The sequence below is a fragment of the Protopterus annectens genome, chromosome 5.part0 (assembly GCF_019279795.1).
Source record: "Protopterus annectens isolate FY-2018-M chromosome 5.part0, PAN1.0, whole genome shotgun sequence".
NCBI classification, from domain to species: Eukaryota; Metazoa; Chordata; order Ceratodontiformes; family Protopteridae; genus Protopterus; species Protopterus annectens.
Genome location: NC_056735.1, coordinates 225,890,337 through 225,904,423, shown reverse-complemented (window position 1 = coordinate 225,904,423; position 14,087 = coordinate 225,890,337).

Below are 14,087 nucleotides of genomic sequence, written 5' to 3'. Positions count from 1 at the left end.
AAGGATGTGGGGTCCTAAACCCAATTACTTGTCTGTATTTAATGATGTCAGTTCCCAGCTATTTGCCAGACAGGTGCAGATTGTAAGAGGAACACACCAATAGTATGAAGCAAATGCTGGACAGGCTGCAGGTTCTGTACAGTCGACCAGCATGCTTACACCTATTGGGCAGCCATTCCTGATATGGGTCCCACCGCAGCACAGTCCATTTTAAATGGCTAAGTACAGTATGACCATATGTGTCATTGCATAACCCACTACACAACATCTACGAACACATGGTCGCAACACCCCACTGTAGGCATGTAAGCCGATGTAATTGGCATCACAAGGTATTATTGTCGTCCTCACCCCCATCCAGGGGTGTGAGTGTCAAATGCAAACACCAAATGCAGTGCATTTGCAAGTGCGGGAGCAAGTGGGTGTAAGCCTGTTTGGCCGCCGGTATGCAAGTATCACACTGGTGAAGCAATGCAGAGGCTGAGTGGAAAAAACTTTAACAGGAGGTTAGCATTACTTAGCGCCATGCAAACCTGCGCACACCCACTCACAACTGCTTTAAAGTGCCTTAATCACTCTGTACCCAACCACTCGTGTTCTAGCCAGCAACAAAATGAACAGCCTCTGCAAGGCTAGAACTCAGGACCCTGTATATCACAGTCACAGTAGTTAACCACTACTCCATGATAGCAATACATGTAAAGGAGGTATCAGCAAACTTATCCTCACCACAGGGAAATCAAATCAAACATGTGAACTGAATCTATGTAGCTTGTAATGTTCTATAACCTGCCACAGACCATATATATGTGAATTGGAGTACTGCAGTAAACATAGAGTTGAGGTGTCACTGTAATAAAGTTATGAAGTCCCCAGGACCCCATACAGTGTATGTACACATGAATGACGGATACCAGATGCATATTTAACCTGTAATGTATAAGACATAGCTTAGCCTTTTCGAAACTGGCCAATTACGGAAAAGTGTGAGAATCCAGCCCTACTTAAACCGAAGAGGTGGAAATATGTCTCATAACTGGTTGTAGCATCCCCCTGCAGGCAGGATGGCTGGAGTGGGAGAAGGCACTCACTTTAGAGTGCAGCATTGGGGCATCCAGGAGTCCAAATTCATGGTATGGCTCATGGTAAAGCACCATGACAGGAGACTACTGCAGGGTCAGTACCAGGGCTCGCAGTACAAAACAGAGGCCTGGGACAGTCTCGCCCTTAACCTCACTAGTGCCACAGATGTCCCCCAGATTGGTGAGCAGGTCAGGCACCGCCATGCAGACCTGAAGCGGTGAAGGGGGGATGTCCTGGAACAGTGGATCCAGGAAGCAAGGCAGATGTAGAATGCCCCAGAACTGAGTAAGTACTCCTTCCACTACGTAGTTAATAATTGCCTAGCTTGTGTATATTATGGATAGGTATGGCTAAATATCACTATACTTCTCTGACAGCTGCAGATGAGCGTGCTGTGAACCAGCAAGCCTATGATGCTAGGCTGAAAATGATGCGTCGCAAGGCAGGTTACTAAATAGCCTGCATGTACTGTCATAACAAATAAATGTAAGAGCCTCAGAAAGTGTTGTACCAGTATACAGCTTTGTGTAATATGCTGCGAATAAAGGTGTAACCCCTGCATTGCTTCTGTTTACTCTGCAGTCATATGTTGTACTGTTGCAGTTATTAAATAGTACTGTTGTAGTAAGCAGTGTTACACTGTGGTATGCAGATAAAATGTGCACGAAGTGCTGTATAACAATGTTGGAAGTGCAAACAGGTCAGTCATATTAGACTAAATACATTGGAAAGCCTCACAACAATTGCCTGATAGCATAGTGTACAGTGATCTTAACTGTAATGCTTTTGTCACACACAGCAGGGCTTTGGATCCCAGGAGCACCAGTGAGTTGTATGCATAATCATTCCACACAACTGCACACAGTTTGTTAGAATGTTCAGAGAGAAAGATGTATGCATATATACACTTAACAACTGTACAGATTATGCTAGAATGCTCAAATAGAAAGTGGTATGCATATTCATACCCCTCAACTGTTCCAGTCTGCCCAGTATATCCTGACAAATGGCGCACATCACCTGCCTTTTGCCCTGTTCCCCTGACAAATTAGTGTGATGATCCAGGAAATGTAGGCAGCTGTAAATGATATATAACTGATAATCAGACTTGCATATAGTCAGAGAATGTACATGCAGACAAACCTGTCATCCCAGCATCTCACCCAAAGTGTATGACAGCAGTCAGCAGTCTCCAAACATGTTGCATTAATCATGCATCTTGTCAAGCCTGTATGTAAGACACAGGTCCCGTACATACTAATCTACAAACATACCATTGTATAATATAACACTATTGGGTAGTGTAATAATACATGTAAGGGACAGACCACTTCAGTGACTATAAATGTTGTGTAAACTACAAGGATTTATTAGTTGTTAATTTAACTCTCTCTCTCTCACCCCTACCATATGTGCAAAAATAACCGATTTACACAACTCATTTGGTATGTCTACACTCCTTACCTTTATTGGGACATATGTCCTATTGGTTTATAAATATTCACATCTGTTTCTATGCATCTGCCATGTTAAAATACCCGCATATTGGTGTCCTGTTTCCATCAATGAAACCTGCATGTTGTTGTAATGGCCACTGTTTACCCATATATGCATGTGTTCTGCCTGGTCTGCAACTATTTCATATCTGGTGCCCTGGGTAATGGGAATACCTATGCATGCTGTTATAACTAGTTGTGAATGCTGTTGACTATTACTAACCCATATCTGCCTTAAACATGCTACAACATGGCTTGTATGGGAAGGCCGGTCCCAGCGGACCTACCTGTCCCACCTCAGCTGGCCATGGCACCAGGCACCAGCACATCTGGGGCCCAGCCTGGGACCTCCTCGCCCATTGGCCCGCACCACCTTCAGGTGGAGCCATCACAGGGGATGGGGCTCAGCCCCCCCCCCATGGGAGCTGGAGCAGACAGAAACCTGCCATCTGTGGTACGGTCCGGGTCTTGGTGCGTAGGGAGCTCGACAGGGAGATTCGAGACCGCCTATGTCAGCTTGAGGGCTGAGTGGCGCAACTAGAGGGTGAGCCTGCCCCTCCTACACAGCCCCCAGCACAGCCACCTTCTGGACTGTGAAGGTGCAGTGGTAACTGCCCATGGGTGGGGACCTCAGTCCCACTGTATCCATTTGTGGGCTCATGGGCTTGCGACTTCCAAACACCCCTCCCCGTCCAAGGTGTCCCCCCCACATGTGTCATATACAGCCCCTGTATGCGTCTTGTTTGTCTTGTCTGTCATCCTACCCAACTTATCCTCCCTGATCATACCTACTCTCCTTCCCCAACATCCCACTCTCACCTAAAAGTAAAAGAAAATAAGGGAAATGTGTTCCCGCAAAAAAAGCATGCCCCATACATAGCTGTCCATTTTGCACACATGTCCACTGGACACATGTAAATGTTTCTAATCGGCATCACAACATACTATTGTTGTCCTCACCCCTCTCTCAGGGTTGTGAGTGTCCAAATGTACTGCTGTATTTATTGCATATGCACAGTCATTGCTGTAGAAGAAATGGACAGCTATGGACCTTCCTTACACCCTTCCTGCACATCCCTAACTACCTTGCCTACTGTCTTTCCCTCTTTGTGCCCCTTTTTCACCACTTTCCTATCACCCCTTTTTTCTTTTCTTTTAAAGAAATTAGCACGGGTTAAGCGGGAGTAAGCACTTTTAAGCAGCAGTGAGCAGGTTACAGCCTGTTTGTGCAGGGGTAAGCACTGCCTACACAGGTCAAGCAATCAAGAAGGTAACTGAGTGTAAGGAACTGTAACCAAAAGTAACCACTGCTTACCGTCGCACAAACCCAAGCACACCCGCTCACAACTGCTTAAACGTGCCTTAATCACTCTGTATCCAACAGCCCTTGTTCTGCCCAGCAACAAAATAAATGGCCTCTGCAAGGCTCGAAACCAAGACCCTACACACCATAGTCAATGTAATTTACCACTAAGCCATGGTAGATATACAGACATTGGATGTTATCACAAACATAGCATCCAGTACAGTCATTCAACAGTATAGGAAATGTATTCCATTATGTAGCTGTATGTGTGTGTGTTTATGTCCAGATATAGATACATACATATATGTGTATATTTATATATATATATATATATATATATATATATATCAAGAACATACCACATGACAACAAAGCAGTAAAAAAGAATGAAAAGGGAAACACCAGCAACTCCTGTATTATGTAGTGGTGCTGTCTTATGTAATATCAAGACTCCTTCAGACAGACATGTGTCATTAATACATGCAAACATTAAATACAGTACTTTGAGCATTTCATTTACAGTAACAAAACAGGTCCTGTCCAATCATTATGTGAGAACAGTACTCTTGCAATGTGCTGTGTGCAACATCATCATTAAAAAGTTAAATGGGGTAACCATAGAGGGACCGGTAGTGATGTTTGTACAGTAGGGTTGTCTGCATCATTTGTACCTGGAACATTTAGGAGTCATGTGCATACCAGGATCGTGTGCCTGAGAGAGGGGTGAGGACAACAGTAGTATGTTGTGATGCAAGTTACAAAGGTTACATGTGTCCAGTGGACACGTGTGTGAAATGGACAGCTATGTATGGGGTGAAAGTTGTTCTGGGAACATATTGGCCTTTTGTTTCAGTAAGGTGAGAGTGGGATGTTGGGGAAGGAGAGGCGGTATGCTCGTGGAGGATAGGTTGGGTAGGATGACAGGCAAGACAGCATACAGGGGCGGTATATGAAATATTTGTGGGGGGGTGTCAGTCACAAGCCCATGAGCCCCCAAATGGAAACAGTGGGACAGAGGTCCCCACCCATGGGCAGCCACCACTGCACCATCACAGCCACAAAGGTGGCTGTGCTGGGGGCTGTCTAGGAGGGGCAGGCTCACCCTCTAAATGTGATACTCTGCCCTTGAGCTAGTGTAGCTGGCCTCAAAACCCCTTATTGAGCCCCCTACGCACCATGGTCTGGACTGTACGATGGCTGACAAGTTCCTGTCAGGACCTGCTCCCGGGGGGGCCAGGCCCCATCCTCAGTGGTGGTTCCAACAGAAGGCGGTGCATAGCCAACAGAGGTGGAGGTCCAAGGCTGGGCCCCAGACATGCTGGTGCTTGGTGCCTTGGCCAGCCGAAGTGGGACAGGTGGTTCCGCCGGGACCTCCAATTCCATACAGCCTATGGTGTTGCAGTTTTAACACAGATATGGCTTAGTAATAGTCAACAGCATTCAGGATTACTTATAACAGCATGCATAGATATTACCATCAACCCAAGACAACAGATGTCATACATTTGTAGAGGGAACACAACACATGCATATATACTGCATGACATCTGTCAAAAGTGTAGATGACTTGTGACTGCAGCTATGAACAGTGGCCCACTATTGGCATGTCACTGTGATAACCTCAGACAGTGACTGTCATACCACTGTTTCATGTGACGTATGTCCAATCAGGGATGCGATGGCAGTAACTCTCATCGCTGTCACCATGTACTGACTGCAATCCTCACACTATGCTTCTGCAGTTCACATATGTGTGTTCTGTGAGTAACACAAGAAACAAATGGATCCACACACTGACCAGGCCACAGATGACTCTACAGATCGGGGTTTCCTCACAAACAGAGCACTGTCTTGTCAGTTATTAAAACCTGCAGATTAGCCATTACCACAAACAACTTGTTAAATTGGCAGTAGTCTGAATGAAGCATAGCTACACTTACATGCTGTAGTCATGTCTGGCACATCACCCTCCCATCTTTAGGCTATTTTCCACTGTGTATGTCATTTGAGGAATATCCAGATTTCATCTGTGATGCTGTTTACCAAACACCAGATCCAGGTTCCATTCACAGCGACTGTCATGGGCAAACACCAACATGATGTTCCTAGATATTGTACTGTGTTTCCATACAATTGGCTATGGGAATGTCACCACAGCTGTTCCATATGCAATCAGATAGAGGAGGACTGCCATAGGTGCAGAGGCCATCACCTGATCATGACCATCACTTACAAAACACAAGCTGCTGCTGAGCAGGTGTACATCTCCACATCCACCAGAGAGTGTGTGTGAGGGACAGACAGAGGCAAAGTACATCAGAGAAGGGCTGGGAGACTAAAACCTAAGCATTGTCTGTCACACACCTAGCAGTACAGGGGTTCAACCCCCTGACTGACTATTACTATTACAAGTGCATGCAGTTACTCCATGTGCCACATAGCTGACATGTTAGTGTGCTGTAAGAACATATATGTGTGCTGGTAAGCGGCACCTACAACAGAGATATAGTAGACATACATTTGGTGTAGCACACATGGCTGTCCACATGAACAGATGTCATTGTCAACACAACCACACTCTCTAAGGGACTCAGACATATTGGCATACTTTGGCAGGCTCACAAATACACTTCCTAACTACTTAGTTTGCCACACTACAGTAATGCACAGGTATTACATGCACCACAGGAGTTATCCTGAGGTTCTATGGGCTAGGGCATGTGAACATGTCTGACATCAGTCAGTATGCCAATGGGTGTTATACTGGGTGTGACTGTGGTTGGGAACATCATACCCCACATGCAGACACAAGGTGCCAGTACTGACATGCATGTGTGCATTGCTTCATGGGTGTGTAGTGGATGGCTGTGCAAGTTGGCTGTACAAGGCTGGGTGTAGGGTAATCCTTGGCATCAGGCCACCTGACAATGGTCTGCAGTGTGGTTCAGGGGTGTAGTGTCTGCAATGTCCCACACAGATGGGTATTGTATTAACTGTCCTGTCATCCTGGTTACCATTGTGTGTGGCCATTGCTTTGATATGCATGCCATGTCTGTGTTTGATAGTGATTGACATGGACATTGCCTGGGATGTGTACATCCCACATTAATGTACGGTGATGTTTAAGTGTACCTGGTTTGCCTGGCACATGTGTACACAGACTGTTATCAGCAGATGTGCCAGTCCTGGCCTGGTGTGGCAGGACCTGCTAATAGACAGCAGGTTGACCCTGCACCTGCATTGATAGCATGATACAGGTATTCCCTGGTGGCAGTGGCATCTATACATACAGGGCATGTGTGTAAGGCATTGTATGTCCTTTGTGGATCACATTTGATGACACCACGTATGTTGCCGGCATCCAGTGGTGAACATAGTGAAGGCACACCGTTCGCAATTATGTGCCTATTGTACTGGTGGACAGGGTGCCATGCCCTCTGCCGACCACTGCATTCACACCATACCTACTATCTGTCAACAATGTTCAGGGTAATAGCAACATAGTGGGATTTTCTAGGCAAGTGTGTTTGTGTATGACACATGGGTTCAGACCGTATTCTGGGTAATAGTAGGGGTGCTTACTTTGTTCACCAGGCCTTTTGCCAGCTGTAGGGGTATGCCTTGCCAACACAGTCTCTTTGCTGATTGAAATCTGTAATCCTCGTAAGGTGGACATTGTGACATATAATATGGCCACCATATAGGAAAACTACAAAAAACACTCCTCAACATGTCCAGTGGTTAGACCCTCACAGCCACCTCCACACAGGCTTTGACTGTCAAACACACATATACATACCTGCCACATCTTGGAATAGAACTCCTACCTAATTAGTTTATTACACTACTGTGTTATGCAGTTATAGCACATGCTATGGAGATTGCTGGTCTACCCATTCACCAACGGTGTATTTCACAAGGAATGACATCAGCAGGGTTACCAAAGTAGGGCAATTCAAATTTCCTGCAAGTGAGTAGCCCAAAATGCATTACTCACAAAACAGACAGAGAGACACACACAACTGACATGTGTGGGTATAGAACCCATAACCAAGATCTATATCACACAACTGCATGGAGATGTTATAAGATGCACCATGAAGATTATTAGGGAACGCACTCCCCAGAGGTGTATTTGACAAGGAATGACATCAGCAGGATCACCAATGTAGGGCATTGTAAATGTCCTGTGATTGAGTAGGCTATAATGCATTGCTCCTTACACAGACATTGAAACACACAGAAAACACATAATTGCCATGGTTGTGGATGGAACTCTACCACAGTTCTAAATCACACTCCAGCAGTACACAGTTACCCAATGTGCTATAGAGAATACTGGATTACAGCGGTCCCAGAGGTGTATTTCTAGGTGGGTGACATCAGCACCCTTGCCAAAGTTGAGTATGTGAATTGTAAGGAGTGTGCATACTGTAAAAAGCATTTTTCGCTTCTCAGACAGACAGACACACAGAGTTGGCAAGTCTGGGATTAGAACACCTACTAAACTAGTTTTTTATACTACAGCATTACACAATTACAGGACGCGCTACAGAAATTACTGGGCTGGGGTAGTGTCAGAGGTGTATTTCTAGGTGGGTGACATCAGCACCCTTGCCAAAGTTTAGTATGTGAATTGTAAGGAGTGTGCATACTCTAAAAAGCATTGTTCCCTTCTCAGGAAGTTAGACGCACACAGTTGGCAAGTCTGGGATTAGAATACTTACCAAACTAGTTTATTATACTACAGCATTACGCAGTTACAGGACATGCTACAGAAATTACTGGATTATAGTAGTCCCAGAGGTGTATTTCTAGGTGGATGACATCAGCACCCTAGCCAAAGCTGAGTATGTGAATTGTAAGGAGTGTGAATACTCTAAAAAGCATTGTTCCCTTTTTAGACAGACAGACAGTTGGCAAGTACGGGATTAGAACACATACCAAACTAGCTTATCACACTACAGCATTACGCAGTTACAGGATGCACTACAGAGATTAATGAATTACAACACTCCCAGAGGTGTATGTCTAGGTGGGTGACATCAGCAGGATTGCCAAAGAAGGGCATTTCAAGTGTACTGCGAGTTGTACATGTCTTTTACCTATGTGTATCCGCTGCTTACTGTCACAAAAACACATTTACACCTGCGAAAAAGTGTCTTATTCAGTCCTAAATCACACTATCAACAACACTTGCAGGTCTTGAACCCTGGACCATGCACGCCAAGGTCACTGGACTTACCACTAAGCCATCTGGACTGTACACATGTTTTATGTTTTTTATAATACACATTTTATTACAGGTATTCCACTGAAAACAAATGGGACAGTCACTTTGTGTACATATGTACAGTACCCTTGAATGTACTGAACTCTGTGAAACAACATAGACAAGTCTACATATGTACAACTGTTATAACTAAACACTAAATACATATATGCACTTACGGGATGTGTAGACACACACACACACACACACACACACACACACACACACACACACACACACACACACACACACACACACACACACACAATACACAGACACAGCTATAGCCATATATATAAACATGTCTGAAGACCCTTTGTGACACAGAAGGGTTCCAAAGGAATTGACATGTACACAAAACAGAGACAACTTTTGTTTTATAACATTTAAATCTTAATCAGTTCTCCAGAGAAAGGATGTTTGTTGTGTATGTGGAGTTTGGGGTGGGGAATGATGGCTAAGGAAATGTACCCTGGGGATTGTGGAGTTTGGGTGGGGGAATGATGGATATAGACATACACCCCGGGGACCACATCTGTGTCACTGCTCGACAGTGGCACAGGAAAATAACACCCAACAGTAGTTGTTCTTTACTGTCTATTACTTTCTATTCCTAACTATGTAATAATTTGTAGATTTCACTCACTACAGATGACTACCATGGTGTGCAGCATGTTAAAAGACATAACACATGTGTATGCCTGGCTACAGGGTAGTCACACACACACAAACACACACAATTGCCAGTATTGTGCTTATAAGTCTTGCCTATGTAAAGGTAACTAGTAGAGTGGTATGCAGTTGGGATATGTGTCACTGAACCCATACAATTACATTTACTATGATTCTGCTTCTGAGCTGGGTGACATCACAGGACAGATTACTTGAAGTGGGGAGGGGGGAAAAGGGTGGTTTAGCAGATGACAAGGATAAAGGCCAGTGCAAAAAGTTGGTTTCTCTTTGGAAAGTGGTAAAACCAGCTGTCATGACAGGATGCAGACACAAATACACACACACACAACCACTCTCAGCCATTTGCTGGCACACACACACACATACACAGTTGCCAGTGGTGGGATCAGAACTCCTCGCTATCTACAGATCACTATTACAGTACTATGTCAGTATGAGACACGACACAGAGATTTCACATTTCAAGGCAGTCAGAATGCCCTTCTAAGACTGAGAACATCAGCAGGGATACTGACAGTTAAGATGTACATAGCTGTAAACCTGTGTGTTTAAAGTAGATGTCCATTACAACCTGTATGCACAAACAAACACATGATCTGCAAGTAAGATATAGGTAGGCCTGAGAGGAAGAGTTGTAGCACAACAAGCCCTGAACTGGAGTATGGCCATCTGTGGAATGGACAACTACTATCACTATGCAGGGTTACAGTGGTCATGCTCATACACATAGAATCACAGGACTTGTTTGGATGCATTGACTCCAATTACACAAGGTCACAGTGGGCATGCTCATACACATAGTAGCACATGGCCGTTTGGGATGCACTATGACTACAACTATACAAGGTTATACTGGGCATGCTCATACATAGTAACAAAGGGCTTGTTTGGATGCACTGACTCAAATTACACAAGGTGGCAGTGGGTATGCTCATACACTTAGTAGCACAGGGTTGTTTGGGATGCACTCCAATTCTAACCAGAGATGGCCACAGTGTGCAGGCTCATACACTTAGATGTGCAGAACACATTGTAATGGACTCCTATTGTAAACACACAGGTTTACAGCTATGTACATCTTAACTGTCAGTATATATGCACATCATACAGGTTTACTACCAGATACCTGTATGTGGCCCATAAATGATATATCTGCATCTGTGCTGTGTGATACACATGCATACATGTACATGAAGTACTGCCATATATATGTGAAGTATGCACAATCATGCATGTGTGGAAGTGACAGACAATAGGTTAACTGGGACACACAGTTGGATGCTAACTATAGCATGTGTCACATACACATTGCTGCCCTGACAGGCATACATTGATATCAGTTTGTGGACAGTGGCATTATACTTGGAACAGTGGCATGTGCAAGCATAATATGTGAGCCCCATTGTCTAATGGTACTGAAGTGCAGGTGTCAAAATGACCTCTCCCGGCTGTGTTAGTAGTTGACATTATTAGCAGGACCACTCCACTAATTATATCTGGTATTGGTCATCTACACAACATCTGCTGCTGTCCATCACCTTAGATGTAGCATTTGATACCAAGCACAATACTGCCACTCACAATTATGTCATGGCACGAGTGGCAACTGCTTGACCAAAACAATGATCCAATGTCCTGCTGTAATCATGATGTTGTCCAGTGTCTGTCATTCCAGGATGTCATGACTGAAAGAAGACATGCCTTTGTCACAGAGCAAATGCATCCATGATTCAAGGGAGTGTGGATAATACCAAGGTCACATTTACGCATATAGTGGCATTCCAAGGCACAAGTCCTAAACACAGAGGTAACACCCTGACACCTACAAGACAATTGCATTGGATGCTTATGCTAACCAGTTCTAGATGTGTGGCTTTCATAATCCATTTGTTCAATGTAGACCCTACAATGGGGAATACTGACATCTGTGAAGTGAGGAACACCTGGCTGAAGGCTCTGTAGTGCACAAAAGCACTACCACCATATAACTCAGATCCAGACATGTGGGGCTTAACACTGGTACGGACCTCTCCAGGTGATGGTGTCCACATATTCATAAAGGCTACTCACAAGTAAAGACCACTACTCCGACATAATTCATCACAGATGTGTCAGGTACAGGTGACAGTGGCAAAAGCTGCATTCTATGTAGTATCCTCATATACATTCACCACCATGTCTTCAGACTACCAACACACATCCATACATGTGGTATGAAATAGTATGGTAGAACACCAAATAACCTTCTACTGGTGGACTGTACCTAGCCCTACATCAACTGTGCAAAGTACCCATGTACTGACACAGTTGCATAATGTGTTATGCAATGCAATAATACCACTGTTTGTAACCAGGTCAGTTGTACACATACGATGGTCCCTCGGATGTTGTCAGCATTAACACAGTTGACTGTTGCTGTACACCAGTAAACAATACCCTCATGGTTGGATATGACCTAGATGTACCTGCCCTGGATATGTACATCCCACACTCATACAACATAAATGAAAATACCATAGCTATTGTTGTCCTTTGTACATACAGGTGGCTACATTCATTACACACATGCTCATGAATGATAGGTCCATGGCTGCTGAATGCTAACAGTGCATATAGTTTGATATCTATGTTGACAGAGGTAATATTCCCTCTCTACTGGTCACCCATGACACCTATCATATCATACAACAACCCATGTGGCATGTATGTCATTAGACATGTCCACCTAATGCAATGCCTACAAACATACCCAAATAACAGGATCATAGGACCTACACACATAGCCTGTATTGACAGACTCAGGGGAATACAGCTATACTCTGTATGTTCCTGAGTAGTTACAGGTGATATGTCCATGACATGTACAACCATGTGTGCCCACAGCTCCTACATATACCCCAGGTCAACAGTTGCAAGCCATGCATGATGTGTGCTGTCTGGACATTAACCTTATTACCACTATAGCCTGAATGTGCTGGGGTGAGATGTTTACAAGCCACAAACCTTGCACATGCTTGAATACGTGTAATGTCTAGCTCAAACAGAGCACAATGCTGGCATTCTTCAAGTAATCATGAGGTGTGTGTGGCAAATATGATGTGTGTGTGGCAAATATTATGTGCTCACTGTTGACCATTACAGTGCCCTGACTTCACAGTGGAACTGTCAACTAACAGTTTGTGGGATCATGACATGGAATATTGCTGTGTGTGTGTCTTGCTGATGTGCTGTTGGCATAAATGTATACTTGGCTACTCAGTGGAGGTGGTTGTGTGTCCTACCAGTACATGAATACAACATCCATTATGGTGTAATGCTCAGCTAGGTTTCACACGTGGTGTGGGGAAGGTGTGGAATGTATCCTCTTGACCTGCTAGTCCACTTACTGATGGAGACTGCATATGTGTACATGTACTGATGTGTTTAGATTCCATGTGTGTGCAGTGTCTGATGTTTGAAGGTGACTGCTGTCTTAGCACATTATGCAGTTGCAATTCAGCCTCAGCATTGCCATCTGTATATGGTGATGTGCTCAAAGTACAGTAAGCTGTACTTTAGGTATGGACAGATGTTTGGACATAACTACTAAGTGGTGGGGCTACTTTGCAGATGAATGATTACTGTGGACAGCTCACAGGTGTGTTACAACCATTCCTACAATAACCTGTGTAACTGCTAAGCTATGGTTTTGTTAAATGAAGGGGAGGACACACAATGTAGAATGCAGTAAGGGTGACACTGAAGGCAAACCTCTTGACACCTGGAACAGTAACACCTCCCCTGTGCATATATTGTGCATATATCAGCACAGTTGGCAAAGGAAAGAGTCAGTATGCTTTGTAGCACATGTGATAGTGCTGTCGTTCTGTAATACCTATCATGAGATAGGCAGGTGTTTGATTCACAGTACTGGCATGTGTGGGTGTACATATATGTCCCATCTGGTGGGGAATACAGCCTACATGTTTTTCACTCTCCTGTATACTGTTGTAGATCTCTGTACAAAGTGAAGTGTAGAAAGCAAGACATAGGCAGGTGTTTGAATCATACACATGTCAAGTGTCTGTATATGTGCGACATAGGTGTATATCTTTGTGAATGCCACAGGGTGTGTGTGTGTGTGTGTGTGTGTGTGTGTGTGTGTGTGTGTGTGTGTGTGTGTGTGTGTGTGTGTGTGTGTGTGTATGTATGGCTGTCCGGTCCCTGGAGTGAGGCTGTATTTTACTATAGTGAAATG